The following is a 19,737-nucleotide window of genomic DNA, read 5'->3' as shown; positions in this document are numbered from 1 at the left end:
AAAATCAACGAGACAAGCAGCTGTGCAATTACATATGCCGCATACGACGATATGGAACGTTCTCCATAACCCTAATGATATGCCGCGTCGTTTTGAGTTCGCTGAACAAATTTTGACTCGAATTGAGGATGATGAAAATTACCTTCTGAAATAGTTCTTCAGTGACGAATTCACTTTTCATGTGTCAGAAAAAGCGAATAAACATAACTGTAGAATATGGGGCTCGGAGAATCCGCACGATTATCGAGAATTGGAAAGAGATAGCCCAAAGGTGAATGTTTGTTGCACTTTGTCACATACTGAAGTTACTGGACCTTTCTTCTTTGCAGAAACAACAATAAACTCCGTGACATGCCTTGACATGCTGGAGATGTATGCGGTTCCTCAGATGCAGCAACATCAGCCAGATGTGATATTTTAACAGGATGGTGCATCCCCACATTGGGGCATGATTGTACGTGACTTTTTAGACGAGAACTTACTCGACAGGTGGTTTGGAAGAGGTGGACCAATCCGATGGTCTCCGAGATCACCAGATATAACACCGCTGGACTTCTTTCTATGGGGGTTTGTCAAGAACATTGTGTACAAGACCCCGTGCCCTCCCTTGATGAACTGAAGCGCAGAATTGTTACTGCGATCCAAAATGTTACCCCAGAAATGCTGGAGAACACTTGGAGGGAAATCAAATTTCGTCTCGATGTGTTACGAGCCACAAAGGGCAGCCATGTGCAAATTCATCAATCTTTTTAATATCATTAATAAAATTCTTTGAGTTGTAATTTACGAATACGTAATCGGTTTTTGCGTAATATTTTTATTCGAAATTTATGAGGTATGGAAACCTGGACAATAATTAATGAACACCCTGTATTTACATTGTATACCAGAGATAAAACAGTGCTGAAAAGTTTCTTTCAAATCAGAGCAGGAGTTTTAAAATAGAGCATAAACAATCGCCGAGAAAACATAAAACAGCTCGTAATCAGCATAATAAATAGAAATGTATTATTGCAAACTTACATGATTACACTTAGTACTTCAAATTCTTCAAAGTTACAGCAATAACCAGAAAGATAGAACTCTCTACAGGTTTATAATTTTTATATGCTTTTTCAACTTTCATGCTTTCGATGATGGAATCTTTCAATAGATTTTTGAATTGGTTATTGTTGTATAAGAAATTCGTCAAAATTTGCGCACTTGTATGTTCTTGAAGTCGAAATACAATTTTCATATATTCAGATTTTAATTATTAATTTTCCCTTACCAAAATTAAATATTTATTTCATATGAGGGCATCGTCTGCTAATGAATTTAAGAAACATTTATTCCATAATTCCGTTATATGCTTCAATATAAATTTTTTAAATTATTTTTAGATAAATAATAAAATTATACTTTCAAAAATGCTTTTATTCAACTCATTCTTGAAATAGAATGTTAAATTTAACTTCAGCGTGATAATAGATATCTTGATAAAAAAGAGCAATCTTTTACAACCCGTTCTATAAATTCATTGATGGGAAAAAACTATTCTTCCCTTAAGATATAAAATTTCATAAGACTAAAAGTGGAAAGTCGACTTTCTAAGGAAGAAAAATTGATAGGATAAAAGTATTTCACCATAACGATGATACTTAAGGCCTTATAAAAATAAATAAAAAGGAAAGATGCTCTTTTATGTCGTAACAGAAACTTTATTTTTGAAGTTTTGAGTAAGAGTAAAGTCTATTCTTTTTCAGAGAATTTCTTAAGAGATTTAATATAGATGATAATAGAGATTCTTAACCTTTCTGAAAAACTCTTCATGTCAATTTACTAGATTTAGATTCAAACCATAAATAAAACAATTTATTCTCGTAAAATACCACCTCAGGAGAAGAATTTCTTTTTTTAATCTTATATTTAAAATCTCAAAACATATTTTGAAAATTGGGAGTGAAAGAGTAATTTGGGGGTAATTTTCTTGAGAATAAATTGAAAATCAATTGGAATGTTGGTAGTTTGTCCAGGATAATTTCTGAAAACATAACAGAGCAAACATTATTTTTAAAACAACTTAATTTTTTGTAATTATGTTTTTAATCATACCAGTTTAATAGTTGAGCAAATTCATCTGAATTTTAACATTTTTTTTAAATAATTTTTTCCCAATTTTCAAAAATTCATAACCTTTTTATACCGAAATTCAAACCGTTTTCATTGTTTTATCAAATATTTAATCGCTTGGTTTTCTTTTATAGTCGAAATCTAAAGAAGGATAATTACATGTAATATCTGTGAAACTTGCCTGAGAAATACGAATTTGAAGTTGCTTTGCCATGAAAAATAGAAAGTAACTGAACTGAATAATTAGATTCGTTTTTAGCAGTATTCTAACGCCATAACTACTATGATGGTATATATACGCAATGAGCAATAGAGGAGTAAAACTCTTTAAATAATTCGATTTTATTGTTAGTCAAAAATTGGTATTTGTAAATAATTTCTTGAGGAAACCACATTCATTAAGTAAGCATGAAAAATTTAATTAAAAAATAATTGCAAATGATATTTCCGGCAGGCTTGATGGTGGCCAAAACGATTACTATAATATCAATGACTAAGACATAAATCGTGAATATAATGAATTTTGGATAAATACGAAATCTTCGCATGCGTTAATTCTGCACAATAACCTTAAAAATTAAAATAGAAATTAAAAACTGGTATGCAATTGATTTCTAGAAATTTCTAATGCAGCATGAATCTACTTACACGCGTTAGTTTAAAATCTGCTGTGCAGAATCTGTTGATTACAATTATTATCCATCTATAAAATGCTATTTATCTTCAAGGTCCGTTGGAGCATAAAAATGGAAATTAGGAGAGAATGAAATCAATTTATTACTAAGAGCTGTGAAGAATCATGGATAATTTTTCACATAATAGACTTGAACATTCAGGCATTTGTCACATCAATGCATTAAGTTAATTTACTCTTTTATCTTAATAATTATCTTTTATTTCAGATATTTGGTTTTAAATAGCTTCGATATGCATTTATTTCATTTTGATATGCATTTTATTCTCATTCAATTCCATTGTAAATAAAGAAACCATTATTTCCAATCTTATAATTTTCCCCGAGATAATTTTCTCATAATTATCTTAAACATTCAGTCATTTTTCATATCAATGCATCAAGTTAAACTACTCTTTTATCTTAAAAATTATCTTTTTACCTCGGATATTCCGTTGGAAATAGTTTCGATATGCATTTCTTTTTATTTTCTTTCAATTCCATCTTAAACAAAGAACCATTATTTCCATTCTTATAATTTTAAGGTCATTTTCTCATAATAAACATTTAGGCATTTGTCATATTGATGCATCAAGTTAAATTACAATTTTATTTTAAAAGGTATCTTTTATCTCGGATACTTTGTTGGAAATAATTTCCGATATGCATTTCATTTCATTCTCATTCATTTTCATTGTAAACAAAGAAACCATTATTTCCATTCTTATAATTTTCAAGGTTATATTCCACAAACTGAAAATCAATCCACAATTACTCAATAGTAGTTTGCAATTTTATCTAAAAGCATTCGAAATCTCAACTAAAGTTCAATCCCAAGCTCATTACTTCCTGAAGATCCTTTTCCAGCAACATATTATATTCATTGTTCACTTGAAAATTCTCTTGTTTTTCCAGACTCTTTTTTGCAAAAGCAATACGCTTTATAGGCAACTCGTCAGGCGAATAAATATTTGATCCTATTTCGAAATTCTTCCCGGTATATTCCTCTTCTCTATTGAACCATGGCATGATTTTTTTTCTTTTCTTCTTTTTGAAAGGAGCTTAGGTTTCCAATCGTAATTCTGGTGTACATGTTTTTGCGTTTTGAAGAACAGTTTTGTGCAATCAGTTAAAGAAGATGTAAAAGAAACTTTCAATTTGAGACAGTCGATTTTTCTCTTTCGCATGGATGCGTTGATTATGAAGAGAGAATATGTTTTTTCTTTGAAACTGAAACAAAGGTAATAGCTGGAAAGTCTACTTCAAATATATTTTTTGATTCAAAAAATAATATATTCCAAATCAGCCTAGTTGCCCTTTTAAACAAAACATAATCTGAAGAATGGCATATCTTTAAAAATAAGCAAATCTTTGGAACGAAAAAAGGAATATATCGCGACTAAAGTTTTGATAATAATAATAATAATAATAATATATATATATATATATATATATATATATATATATATATATATATATATATATATATATAAAAGTGCAGACCTTTATATATATATATAAAAGTGCAGACCTTTATTAATTTTTCATGAGGTAGATTAGTGTATAAATTTTCGAAATCAAAAGTATTTAGTTTATTAATGTTGTTATCTTTAAGAAAATCCAATACTTCTTTGTTACTAGAAATAATAAAGTTGTCTTCATTTTTTAGTTTGTCCAGGATAATTTTTAAGTATTTAAAGAAATGTTTACCCGTATAGTAATTATAACTACCAGTGCTACAGGTTACGAATCTGAATTTTAATGCACTTTTATATATGCGCTGGGTGCCTACCTCTGTTTACATAATTTACCGTTAACTTTTAAAAACAGGAAATCACAATCGATTGTTTAAAGTTTCCTTCACTGTTGGATGGTATGTTCTGGCCTTTTCGTTTTTAATTTTAATTTTAATTTTAATGCTGTTTTTGTTTTTATTGTTATTGTTTTTATTGTATTTTTACTTTGTGGTTTTTTTTCTAATTTGTTATTTTGTATTTCCTTTCTGTTAAAATGGTATATCTCTTGAGCATAATTTCAGGGGATTTTCGGGTCACGAGGAATCATTATTAGACTTTTGTCTGTATGTCCTCACAGAAAAAATCCCTTTATTTGAATCCCTGCCTGAGGGTGACCCTTGAAAAAGTCTTCAGGCCGGATTCTTTTTTAATATTTTTTTAATAATTTTTTTGGTTTAATTTTTATTTGATTTTTGTTTTTCCTATTAACTTGATTCTAATACTTTTGTATATATATATATATATATATATATATATATATATATATATATATATATATATATATATATATATATATATATTGGCATGACAATTATTTAATATTTGAAATACACAAAGAGAGTTTTGATTAATTTGCAATTTATAATTGAAATAACTTTGAGTCAGCACAAAACAGAATACAAACTTTTTTAACGAAAATAATGGACAAAAGAATTAAATACATAATTTTTTACATAATGAGAGTCTTCAGATGTTACGCAATTGCGAAATTAAACTAACTATGCGTATCTGACAAGTCAAAAAATTGTCATGTACGCATTCAATATTTATTTATTTATTATTATTATTATTATTATTATTTTGCTTTTCAAATGATTTACATTTCTACATTTTTCATGTTTATGCAAACCAAAGCTTTTCCCTGCAAATCGAATTTTTTATATGACCTCAAAAATAGAAACCATTTTGTTTAATACGGGGTAAAAATAAAATGTGTCAATTTGAACATAATCAGAGTTTTGAAATATTTTGTATCAGATATTTTATTTGAATTTTCTACCGTTTCTCGAATGTTAAATATCACTTCTTAAAAAATAGTATTGAATTTCAAATTGAATTAGAAAGTGTGCTTGAGGTGTGAATCAATGCGGGAAAACAAACAAAGAATATCGCTTAATTAAAATTTCAATTAATTTCAAATTAAAATTTTAAAAAAATAGTTGTTCCAAAGTGTGCATTAATCCCTCTAAAACGTTGCTGCCTGGATTTGGTTTTTCTAGGGTAAACGATTAGTCTTCTAACAACAAATGATTAGTCAACAAACTTATACCCACACACACACAAATATACACATTCTTTTTTATTATCAGTAGATATAGATTATTTTCCTTAGATTTTTCCAAATTATATGCACGATATTTAAAACCGAATACAATCCGGAACATTTCATTCGGATTTAGAATAAATGCTGGGTAAGTAATCATAATCGAGGCCGTTTCTGCTTTATGAAGGAAGTTTTTTTCACCTTTTTAGCACACAGAAATCAGAAGGTAGTGACACAATAATCTGAAATTAGTAACCCATAGATTAGAAATATGTCAACTTTTGAGATGCTAATCTGCAAATGCTCTCTGAAGGTAAATTGCCGTCCATATCGGAACTGTGCACTTAGCTTAATGTCATTCTCTGAGGAAGAACGAACGATTTGCCTCATCGTCTCTAGAAATCCCTGATAGTACTAAGTACTCGGTACTGAAATCTCTTTGAATTAGATGAAAGATTCAAAATCACTAATCATCAGACGTTAATTGCATTCCGAAGAAACTCCAATGCAACGGAAGCAGAGTTTTACTGAATTCATTCAGTTTTCGAAGTTAAGAGTATTTGATATCAAACAGCTAATGGCTGGTAATTGTTTGCTTAGTTGAAGTTATTATAAGTGGTTCTACTCAGATTTATGCACTGACTGTTCTGATTGATGTTAAAATTTGATATAAGCGTAATTTGGCTAGGGAATGTGGAAGGGGAGGGGTCTGCTATAAAAATTTATATTTCGAATTTTGACCTCCCGGAAAAAATGTTTGGCGCATAAAAGAAAATAAAATTCAACCGTCTAACTCTTCAACCCGCCACGAAGGCACACAGATTTAAACCAAAAAACTCAATGACCGGACCGCCGCCACAGCAACATTGGCGGGAACTGTGGTTGAGTCCTAAGGGCCATCACCGGCCACGGTACAACCCTCCCCGAAGGAAGTTATCCCGTCATCGATGGGAAGAGTCAGATCCCCACCTATTAGTGTACCCTCCAGGGTGGCGAGATCCAACCACCATGCCGGAAGCATCTCATCCTCTTTTTGAGGGGCCCCCGGGGGTCTAAAAGAAAATAAACAAACAAACAAAACACTAAAAACGTTTAAGAATGTCAGAAATTATTAGTGTTTATAGATACAAACTAAAAACCCTAAATAAAAACATCGAAAAAGTGATGTGATAAAATAATCACATTTCTTCAATATACATTCTATTTGTGTCAATCAAGTATTATAATAATATATTGAACAGCAGCGTGAAATGTTACTTGAGGAATTTAAACAACATGGCATGTTATTCTTACTCTCAATTCTAGTAGAATCTGTATTATTTCTCTATAGATATGACTTTTCAGAAATCCCCATAGCCAAAACTCACAAGGATTTCAAGTTTAAAGAACGAAGAGACTATGAAGGAAATGTTTAGAAATTACTCGATCATCTCCAAAATGGACAAAATCTTGCATGAAGACAGTAGTCTCTAAATATTCGCGTTCTTGTAAGACAGAAATGACTTGTTGCTGTAGAAGTCGGCAGTAAAGGATACCATGATCCTGAATGCTCTCCTAAACAAGGGGGGGGGGAATAAATTAGCAATAACTCATACCATATGGTAATGTAATTAAAGTGTAAAGTACGTTAATGCAATCATCATAACCTGTACATTTGTTTGTATTTTATTCCTTTTAAAATTAAATAAAAAAAATGTTTGTTCAATAACTTAATTATATCTTGTCTTTAGACTAATTTATCATATTGACATAAAACAAATATCGCTTTAAAGGGGAAAAAATATTACTTTTGGGTAGATTATTCTTGAAAAAACGTGAAATTTCTCAAACTTGCAATACTTTTGACCAGTAATGTAAATGAAATTCAATGCACTATTTTAAATTAAAATTTTAGATCCTATCGATTTTGTACACAGTCAGTCATAAAAAGAGAAGTAAAATCAAAATTCAATTTTCTTCTCAATATTATGAAACTTAGCAGAAAATACACAATATAGTATAAGCATATGAGAAAACTGAGGGGAAATGACTCATGTTGGAACCAAGATATCATAAATTGAATTTGAAAAAAAATATAATCTTAAAATTCTTTAAGAATTATAATAATAAGTTATGAAATCAATTAAAGAAAATAATTTCTCACTCACGTATTTATTTTAAATTTACTCTACATTTCCATTTTATTGCTCCTCCATATACGTTTAAATTAATGCAATTGTAAAAAGGTATATAAACGTATTCAAAAATTAAATTAAATTTATTTTTAAAAATTAGTTAAAATATTTTTTAATTATTTCACTCAAAATTTTACTTAGAAGTTTTATCCTTTACACTTAAAACCAAAAATTTTAAAGGTTTATTAAATTTAAGTTGTACAAAATGTATTTGAAAAAATAACAATTTTAAATGTCGTTAATGTGCATTACTGTATCTATATGGATTAAAAGTTACAATATCCTTACCATTACATCACATCAGCCGCATATAAGCATTACATATATCAGCCGCATCACATCAGCTGCATCAGCCGCATGCTGATATGTATTAAATAGTGTTATCAATGCTTATAAAGAGAAATTCACTTCATTTGAAAAATTTCAAGATACATTTGCAAATTTTACACATTAATAATTAAATACTCTTAACTTTAGAGAATCATGGCAAAAATCGGGTGTATAATCAACTAAATAGGTTGTATTTGAACAATAAATCTATTAAGAAACTGAATGAATCGAGAGGCAAGATTCCTGTAAGTAACTGCAATTAATAAAAATATAATTTTGTTTAGAATTCAGGTGATAAAAAATATAAATCCAACATTTAATAATAAAAATAAAATAGGTTTTAAAATAGAGTCATTGTAATTTAAATACGTGTTTCTTATAAATACAAAAATGAAAAGAATACGGAAGATGTATTTGGCATAGTATTTATATTCCAGGTAAAATGGAATTTCAATCAAATTTAAGATATATTTTCATTTTTAATGAATTAGAATTCATTTCAATGAATTCTTGTTTTTAGAAAATATTTAGAACATTTTTTTGGTGATATTGAGTGCGACTTCAAGCTTTTATAACGTTATTTTTAGTATTATGTTTTCAGTATTATATTTCAGTTTATTCAGTATTATGTTATATTCAGCTTTTATAATTTTTAAATAAATATCAGATTTTTTGTTTAATAATACTTTCCGGACCTTTTGTTTTCTTGTTCATTAAGAAAAACGCATTTTCAAAAATAATTTTTATTTTCATTGTTTTTTTATCTTCTAATCTTATATCTATTCCATGCTCCATAATTGAAAATATTATTTCAATCAATTCTATCTTTAATTAAATGCAAGATAACCACTTTCGTATGGATTCAAATTCGTACCATACTATATGCACGTCAATTGTGTCACAGTCAATGACACGGGCAATTAACTGTTTTCAAAGTACTTTGACCTTACGTTGTTAATTAAATTCATGTACACAATGAAACGAATAAGAGTAAGGCTACTGAAATAAAACTAGCCAATTTTCTACCCCAATTCAAAATTTGAAAATGCTTTGTTGAAATTATCATCCATATCAAAGTACGAAAAACAGATTTACATAATTGAAGTCCAATCAAATCCACTCAAGATATCTGACAAAGAAACTGATTGCAGAAAGCAACTAATTAAAATAATCCACATCATCAATCACCCTATTATTTATTACTTACAGAAAAGTAACAAATACTAGTTGATTTCTCCTTAAATACATACATTTCTTCCGATTTCTTAAACTCTCACCTTTAAACAAAATGTGAGATATCCATTGATTTTGATCCTTCGCTGATACAATTCCTCGTTCCTTCAAAGCCGAGGGCTTAAAGATGCCCATTCGATCCTCTCGCTCGAAGGAATTTGTTTCAAGGAAGAAAATTCGACAGCACCTATTCTCATGAACGTCACACCCCTCTAGCATTTTCCCGTTTTTGCTGCTACAACAGAATGCATGTTCTTGAAAGAAAGCCTGTTGATTTAAAAATCATTCAAACGGTCAAATCTTCTAAAATGTGTGCTATATCAAGAGGTACTGAAGAAATAATTTAATTTACTTAAGCAGTTATTTATTAAAGTCAAAGATGATACATGTATTATTGATCTGGGAGTACTGTAATCCATATTACATTGCGTAGAAATGTTTTTGATATAATTTAAAATTATTATTTAATTTTATATAATTAAATAAATAATTAGCATTTATTTATTATGAAAAATAATTTAATTTTTTTAATAATAAGTAAATTATTATTAATTTTAATTAATTAAAATTATTTTATAATTTCAAATTTCTTAATTAAATATAAAATGAGCTCTTAAATAATCAAATGTCCATTTTAATATTCAAAATAAAAAATGGTCTTTCTGTAAGCAATTTTCAATAAATAAACTATAACAAATTAATAAGGTTTTATTAATTTTAATTAAAAATTAAATTAAAATTAAGTGCTATCGAATGCTCTTTCTTTTTCGTTTCCATACAACTTCTATATGTGTATCCGTTTGTAAATATTTATTGAAATTGGTTGAACGATTAAAGAAATTTTGAAAAAGTACGTTTAAAAGAAATACTCACGAAGGAATTTTATTTTAACATTTACTGACCGAAAACAATATAGTAATATATTTTTAAGTAATTTTATTTATTCTTCATTCTTATTTGTATTCCAATTTTAGGCTTGCGAAGCAACGATCTAAAGTTTTAAATCTCAATTCTAATGATTTTAGATATGAAGAAATGCTATTTTTTAACTTTATTTTCCTCCCTTCTGAAACCGAGAACTAGAACGAATACGCTTCAATATTGCGCTTGCTCTATAACAGAAACTGATATTGTTCGAAACCACAGCACTCTTTAAGTTCTATCTCTGTCTGCAAACAAAGACATGCCTTTCCCAAAAGTCTATCTGAAAATTGAAGGCGCTTAAAGAAATGAAGTTAAACGGTTCACAAAATCATGTAACATGTGAAAAAGTAAATAAATAAGATATTACATTTATGCCTTTAAAAAACATTTTTATTGTTAAGCCTAACGTCCATGATACAGGAACGGAAACCAATCATATTTGAAGATACTTTAAACTGTATGTTTTGTTGTACCCCTAATTAAATTTTTTAAAAAGGAACATCAGCTGAAAACATTTTTAACATTTTGATCGCCATGGGGAGGGGTGGGGGGGTCCCCGGTGATCAACATCTGTTTTTTCAGTAGCATAATGTTACTCTGAAATTCAAGCCGTTTTCTTTGAGTCATCAAATATTTAATAGCGAGATTTTCATCTATTGTTGAAATCTAAAGAACGATTCTGTTTAATATCTGTTTAGTTTATATGACAAATAAAAAAGCAAAGTTACAATATCGAGTAATTAAGATAAAGGGACCGGATGTTTACATTTTGAAAAAAGCTATGATGTTATGGAATTGTCTCCATTAAAAAGATTCGTGTATATAACACACTAAACTTAAATATGGCAATTAAAGTAAACTGGTATTTGTTTCAAACAACTTGTCGGAATCATAGACATGAAATTACATCTATTATATCTATTACAATTTAATTTATTTGAAATCAAATATACTCAGAATTACTGGCGAACCAACTGATCGCCTAGGACGATTGGTATGATATATGATCCATGAAATGCTTTTATTTTATTTTCTAACCTTAATTAATACATTCAAAATTTCATTCAAATTCGAAAACATTTTGAAAGGTAAATCATGCACAGGTTTATTCTGGCCATTTTAATATTCACTTAAAACAAACATATTATAACCTATGTTTCTGCTGAAAGCACAGGAAAATTAAACGGGAAAATGTTATTTGGAAACATATTTCACCACCCAGCAAAGGCTTTACTAATTAAACAGCGTGAAGCATCCAAGAGAGGGATTGCTAATGGAATATACATAAACCTAGCTTAAAATCTTTTAGAAAGGGTAGGACTAGGTATCTTAACAGAAACACTTCGTCATCATTAAGCAGCCTGCACAACTGAATTAGGAAATGCTTTTGCAGGTAAATATTTCTTAATGGATTTTCAAAGTATCTTGAAAGGTATCGATGCAAAGTGAGGAATGAACGGATATTTGCTAAAAATACATAGATCTTTTGATTTAGCTCTTAATTCAAGGTAAATTGGACTCTGAGAAATGATGATATTGGAATTATGAGATGTGGTTCTGATTATTGGTTTCGAGGGAACAAAGAGAGATGTGATTCTGATAAAAGAACTAAGTAAACACATTTCTTTGTTTTTCATCGTCGATGCACTAAACGACACGGAAAAGGAATAAGTACAGCAAAAAAAAGTAAACAAACTTTTTTTATAATTATTTATTATTAACATTTTAAACTATATTTGCCTTGCATAATGCAGTTACATTTGATTTTCCCCCATTTTTTGAACTACGAATCTTCCTCTACAAATGTAATTATTGTCCCCTTGTTTCTTTCCAATTGATTTTCTGAATCTCAACCTTTGCATACTGTTGTTAGTAAGTACTTTGTAATATCTAGTAACTTTCATTCACCAGTGATTCGTTCACCACATTAATAACGTTAATTTTATAATGTTAGGAACCTTTAACAAAATACATTTTATCACATAAAATAAAACTTCTATTTTAGATTATATTTGCTTATTAAACATAAAACATTCAGATTGGTTAGCTATAAACACGAAATGGCGAAGTTAAGCAACAAATAAAATTGGCGAAATCACTCAGTTGGTGAGGGAGGGAAAATTAAGGATTCATTTTGTGCTATCACTCGAAATGAGTTATATCGATGAATAGGTCGCTATTGCCGGCATATTTATGAATCGCGAGTCTTTATATGAAATAAAAAAATGTTAAAATAAGTGCAGTTGTTGGGGATGGAGAATTCTGTCATGTTTTTTTTTGTCTAATTGGCTGAATGTATACAGAAATATTGTTTTTGAGATTTTTGTCAGAAATAGTGTTAGAAAAGAAATGGCAAGCGGGTATTGATGATATATGTAAGGATCATGAATTTTCAAATGAAATATAAATAAATGAAGCAGAGTCAGTATATAGGGCTGAGGAATTTGTTCCATGGTTTTCTTAGTTATTTTAGATATAGAGATGAAATTTTTCTCATATATATATATGTAACATATTTTAAGTTGAAGCAGAGTGTAGGTTGAAGACATAGACGAGACGTTGTATTTTTAATTCCGTTTTATTCTCTCTCGGGAGGCAAACATAAATATTTACATGAAGGCGTAACGCGGCACAAAAACAGAAGGCAAAAAGGGACGAACAAATGATCACTAGTCTTATTTAACATAGGATTTCTGGTCAGGCGCCAATTCAATACACGTGGTGACCTTCGACACCTTTTCAAGGACAACCGAAGATTCATTCTCTCTTGATACGTAGTACTGAGGGCGCATTATTTTTACAGAGGAATTAATTAAACAGAAAGTGGAATTGGATCACGAAATAAGAGAATATTTTAGAATGAAGTTACGATGGGCTAAATTAAGATAAAATCTTGGAAATTACTTTGAATTAAATTAAGAGATTAAAATATCATTACATATATATATAACACCTTCCTTCTTTCTACACCTTCGTTAGACTAATTAAAACAATTTAGATCTACAACTGTAGTCACAAGACCGCATACTAAATTACATTAGATCATTACGTTTTTCAATTACCGTCCTGCTTTTACATGTTTGAGAATGCACAGAATGAAAAACGTTTAACCACCTAAATGAGTTTGACGCCAAATTTAATGCTGGTCTATACATTAAATGCTAAATCAGCGTTTCAAATATCATTTTTTTGTATCGTATCATTATCATTTATCATTCACGTACACTCGGACAGACAAACTTCTCAACAAATTCTGTTCAAAATTTTTCAAAAAGCTACAATTTTCCTGTAAAGGCTATATATTAAATTTAGTTCATCTCTCTGAAATCTTATGTTTATATACCGATATTATTAATTATGTGTATATACTGACAAAAAGATATAATTTCAAAAATTTCTATCTGACACTAAAAAGAGAAAATTTGGCATCTCAAATTCGCAGATATTGACGATTACTTCTTTAAGTTTGTACATTAGAATATAAAAATATTTGCTCATTATCTTGAAACTGCAGTCTTTTATCGAAAATTTCATATATACTTCATCAGCAAAATAAACTGTTAATCGATGCTTGGCTATGTTTCTTCGCAAAACTTTTATAAAATGTCATCAACTCTAAATTCTCCATTTTCATTTTTTTTTTTCATTCGTTCTTATATCTTTACATTGCATTTGTCTTCTTTCGCCGAAATTTGCTTAGATCAATCATGCCTTTATAATTCATTTCAATTTTCTTTTATAAGCCATGTCATATGAAATTTCTTTGTCGCCCTCTTTTGTCAGTTTGACCTGTAATATACCTATATAAAGAGATAAGTATTTAACGATATCTCCTTCAACAAGAAATGTTTTATTCTACAGTTTGAGATAAAATTGGCGGAAAAACTCCTCTTTCCCTCGAGCTATAAAACCTCATTGACTGTACCAGAGGGAAGCTTTCTTTCTGAAAGAAAATAGTTTCGATAACAGAAGCAAAACTAAATTTCTATTACTATGGCACTAAAAATGGGAAAAGCAAACATGGGTTATTTTTTTACATTCTGATTCCATTTCTATTTTTAAAGTCCTGGGATTCTATATCTAGACAATATTCTAGTATTTTCAAATACTCATTTAATGCTTCTGAAATGTTTATGCAAATTTTGTTTTTAGATTATTGTTAACTAGTCGAAGATATGGATAAACGATTTATTATTATTAAAACTAGAAATTAAAGCACTCCAAATTATAAAAATTAGTCTTTCTTTTTTACTTTGTCATGTATAAAGAATACAAAATAGAGACATGTAGCACTAATCTACGATGTCAGGTGGCCTTATAATGATGGATTTTCCAAAAAAACGGGGGAGGGGTAACGAAAATGAAATTTTAAAAAAGAAATTAACTTATGACACTGGTTTTCAAGAAACGTTAAATAGTAATGTTCACGAGCATAACGATCATAGATAAAACGTTCGCGAGCTTAACGTTCTAGTCCAGGCTCAGTAGTAATTAAAACAAAATATTGACTTCGCTTGAATTTCACCCTCATCCCCCCCCCTTTCCTTTTTTTAAACTGCTTATTTACATACCATCAATTCCAAATTTGAAATGTTAGAAGAAAGACAGAAAATAAGAAAGGTTTATAATGCAATAGTTATAATTGTGTAAATGTTCTGAAATAGTGCAAGTTAAATGATTATCAACTATTGAAGTAAAAAAAAAATCATTGATAATCCATTAAGACTCAGTTATGATCAAAAGATTCAACGACATTTTTTGTAACGAATATTTTCGTCAAATCGACTGGTGGCCAAAGACCGCAAACAGATGAGGAAATTGTATAGATTCAATAATAGTAATTTTTAAAAATAAAGAATATTAATATTAATTAATGAGAAATATATATCTTCCAATAATTGAAAATATTATTAACATGTTGGATCCACACTTTCACACAGATATGCTATATTTGAGACCTTATATCAAATTTCATCCAACCCATTACTGCTTTCAGTTTCTATACTTATGGATATACACGCTTTATTATTTGAAAGATTTTTACTCAAATATGGTACAGAACTTTAAATTTATTTACTCGCCTGCAAAGAGAATATTTGGACAAAATTTTTATTCGGAACACAAATGTTTGAAGTTAGAAACGCTTTGACAATGATATTTGGTACATGATGTTTATATCAAATTTATAGATGTGTATCAAATTTTGAAAGAAATCTGTTTGTCCGACTGTCTGAATACAAATTGTAAAACGAAAAAAAAACTAGATAGATAAAACTGAACAAACATTACAGTACGAACAATTAGTTAATTATAGTATGAAAAATTTAGTATAGATTTACATCTAAAATGTAAATCTATTAAAGTTTATTTGATTTCCGTCCCTTTTCGTTTCTAGACAGAGAAACTTAATTTAATAGCTTTGTTTATTAGATACTTGGAAGTTTTAAATGAGGAGAATTCATCGCAATTTTAAAATAAAATGTTAACTCAGTTGCAAATTTTACTTTTTCTTATTTTCGTATTGGAACTAGTGTTGTGTCTTTGTCTGATTTCCAATGCTAATTTTATGTTAATTTTGTAAGGGGCCGCAGTGGCCTCGGCCCGCAAGCTGTATGTTTTCAAGTTCGATACCCGGTTGCACCGAAGAAACGCAGTGTAAGGTGATCTGTTGCGTGCTAAATCCGTCAAGGCCAAACGTCCTACCGCCGGTGTTTTGTGGAAAAGGGGTGCCAACACAGATGTCGTCCTCGTTATCTGACCGCGGCTCAAAATTACGAGGCACATCCCAAAATAGCCCTAGTGTTGCTTTACAACGAGACGTTAATATAACTAAATTGTTAGCTTTGTATGTAATGGCAATTCTATTCTGAATACTGATCTTTTACCTGCGTATTTTTGCATTTATTATATTTAAAAAGTCAATTTTGACTTTCGAACTTATTTTTTAAAAAACACTTTACGCTTTCCTACAATTACAGGGTTTTTTTTAAGACTGAAATGGAATTCTCTTGCAATTAGCCTTTAAGACCAACGGTCAAATAGAGATGGCATACACAAATTACCATTTTCCTCGCAATTTGAGAAAATGATCTTCGTTCTTGGATTCTTTTAAATAAGAAATAGTATACCTCTAACCTACTTAATGAAACAACGTACCATGTTGGGCAAACGTACAGCACGGTAAGCTTTCACATTTAAACATCCCAGCTTTAGTTTATATTAGAAAAATCAAATATTATTAGTCTCTCTATAGCACTCATATACTAACATCATTTTTAATTATATCAACAACTGCTATGATGGAAAATGTTATGATCATACTGCTTATTTTTAATAATGAAATCAGATAAGTATTTTGATTAATCAATGTATCCATTCCTTTAAAACAGCAACAAGTTAAATTAATTATTGGTTAATCTTTGCATTGAGTATAAAAACTTCTAAATTTTGTCATCTGTTACCAGTCCAATAAGAAGTGACAAAATAACCAATTCTTTCCTAAACGTGGATGTAGGAATATATTTTTTAGAATATCTTCAGAGTCAGTCTCCATTAGTGTTTTCCAATACATTGAGGATAAATCTAATATAGTATATTACTCTATTTCTGCCTTCGATTTCAATACGATAGCAAATATTTCTTTCTTTCGCAATCAACAAGCTCATGGAAAAGAAAAAAAAAGTTTCTGTGTCTGAGAGTGATTTCTTTTTTTAAGATTTCCGCTAGTTGATTGAACTGAGAAGTTCTTCAAAACAGGAAAATTCGTCCTTCAAAGTTGCCAGTGGAAGCCCTTCAATCCTTTTGAAAAAAAAGAAAAAAATAAAATCTATAGAACTGGTTCACATGAGAGGAAAATATTCCGGGAAGAATTTCGAAATCGGATCAAATATTTATTTTTCTGATGAGTTTGCCTTTGAAGTATTTCTTTTGAGAAAAAACCTTGTAGATTTCATGGAAGCTAGAAATAAAAAACAAAATCCTTAAATATTCTATTATTTTGAAGTGAACAAAGCACAATGAGAATATCAAAGTTTATTCTACTCGTATATCAGTGAGGTGTTTTCCAGTAATGCGACCTATTAAGATTAATTTCAACAAAAAGTCTTTGGTGACTAATTGATTCGCTAAGATTAATAGTTGCTAAAAATTACAATTAATTACTTATAGTAACTTTATTTTAATAATTTCCTCAGCAAAATATGTTTCAACTTCAATTTAGAAGCTTTAGATTTAGAAGCAATTTAGAAAAGTTTGTATATTCTAACATAGAACCAAATTTTATAATTCATCATCTATTTTTATTATATGCATAGCAATTTTATTTTATAAAAGAATTTTCGATATTTTTAGGAATATTATTTTATCAATTATAAAAAAAATTTCTAAAATAATATAAATGATCCATATTATAATTGAAGTAATTTTAGCAATAACAATTGATGACCATATATCCTATGAAAAATTAAAACAATCAATAAATAAAATATGATATTCTTCCCCATTTTGTCACAAACTCATTAATTATAATCAGCCAGAAAATTTATGTTCCCATCAGCTCAAAAAAAAATTCAATTCAAATTTTAATTAAAAAAACGAAAGCAAAAAATACAGAATATCATATAGTCTTTTCTGTTGTTTTTATATAGTTTAGTTATTTGAGATCTTTGAATATCAGTTTCCAATGAGTGAATAAAAGCCCCTACTGGTTTCCCTAATGCGATATATTCCAGGATTTTTATTTTAGAATTTAGAATTTTAGGCACTTTTCCAACAGGGAAGACTTATTAGTTCTGGCTGGAGGGTTCTGTAGTTTGGTAGAAAAATATGCCTTTAATAAATCCTGACCAAGGACTGATTTTAGTTAAAGCATTAAGCTTCTAATATGACACAAATACGTCCTTGAGAATAGTTAAATTTTCGGATCGAAGCCAAATTCCACATATAACTGGTCAACTTTAGTCGAAATCCAAATGAATTTTCAGTCTCCTGGGGCTTCAAAACAATTACAGATACTTAAACGAGGTTGCTGAGAAATAATTGGAGCTTTGTACTTATGTTGCAACATCGTTAATGCAAAATACTTTTGACCACGTATTTTAAAAGTATTTAGATCGTAATTTTATATACACAATAAATAATCAAGAAGTGTAAATGACTGTATTAAAATTTAAAAATAGAATTGTTTATTAATCGTTACTTAGCTACATAATTAAGAAATTATAAGGAAGATTATCTTTAACTAAATAATATATTTTCTTAAAATATAGCATAGATTTTTACAATATTGCAGAAACAGATTGTAATTTTAATTTTTTTAAAACATTTTATTATTATCCTGCAAATTTAAGCGATTAAAGACACAAATTTCTTTTGTGCTTTTAGCTACTTAATTAATCAATTATTAATTAACAAAAATTAGCTGCTTAATTATTAATTAACACTCTTTTGTATAATTATTCTTCAATTTTAAAAATAAAAAAGATTTTTCAAAAGAGATGCATCTGTTTAGAAAATAGAATATCAATTTGTGATTAACTATTATCTATTACACCTGCCTGCACAATCAAATAATAATTTTGATTATTAAACTATGTAAGATTAACTATGTAAGAAAAGGAAATAACTGAAAAAAAATTGTAACATTATTGTAAATTTTATAACACAGAATATACTTCGATAGATACTACTTCAAAGGTTCACAATATACTTTATGTGTTTAAAAAAAAAGATATCCTCCTATACCATAGCGAAGTACATTTAATGGTCTGTAACTACATTTTGAGTAATAACTAATTAATATTAAAATTAGATTTAATATATTTATTTGCCCTTCTTTAACTAACTATCTACTCCGAAATATTGAATTAGTGTGTGTGTGTGTGTGTGTGTGTGTGTGTGTGTGTGTACGGGCGTGCGTCGTATTTTTTCAACAGAATGCTATTTGTTAATACACATTCTTTTTGCTTCATTAGAAATCAGTCTCAGTAAAAAAGTACATCAATAATTTCTTTAATACAATGTACATTATCATAATTAAACATTTCAGCCAATCAGAGGTAAAATTATTGTTTTACTGTTTGTCAATATTGATTTTTTTTTCCTACTACGCTATTCGTTTTCTAAACTGACACGCTATCATTCACCATTTCATACAAAAGGTACAAAAATATTTAATTGGGCATTTAGAAAACCGTAAGAAAAAAAGGTAACCTAAGCTTGAGTAAAATATCA

Source organism: Argiope bruennichi, chromosome 9, assembly GCF_947563725.1.
Source record: "Argiope bruennichi chromosome 9, qqArgBrue1.1, whole genome shotgun sequence".
NCBI classification, from domain to species: Eukaryota; Metazoa; Arthropoda; class Arachnida; order Araneae; family Araneidae; genus Argiope; species Argiope bruennichi.
This window is presented reverse-complemented; position numbering follows the sequence as displayed.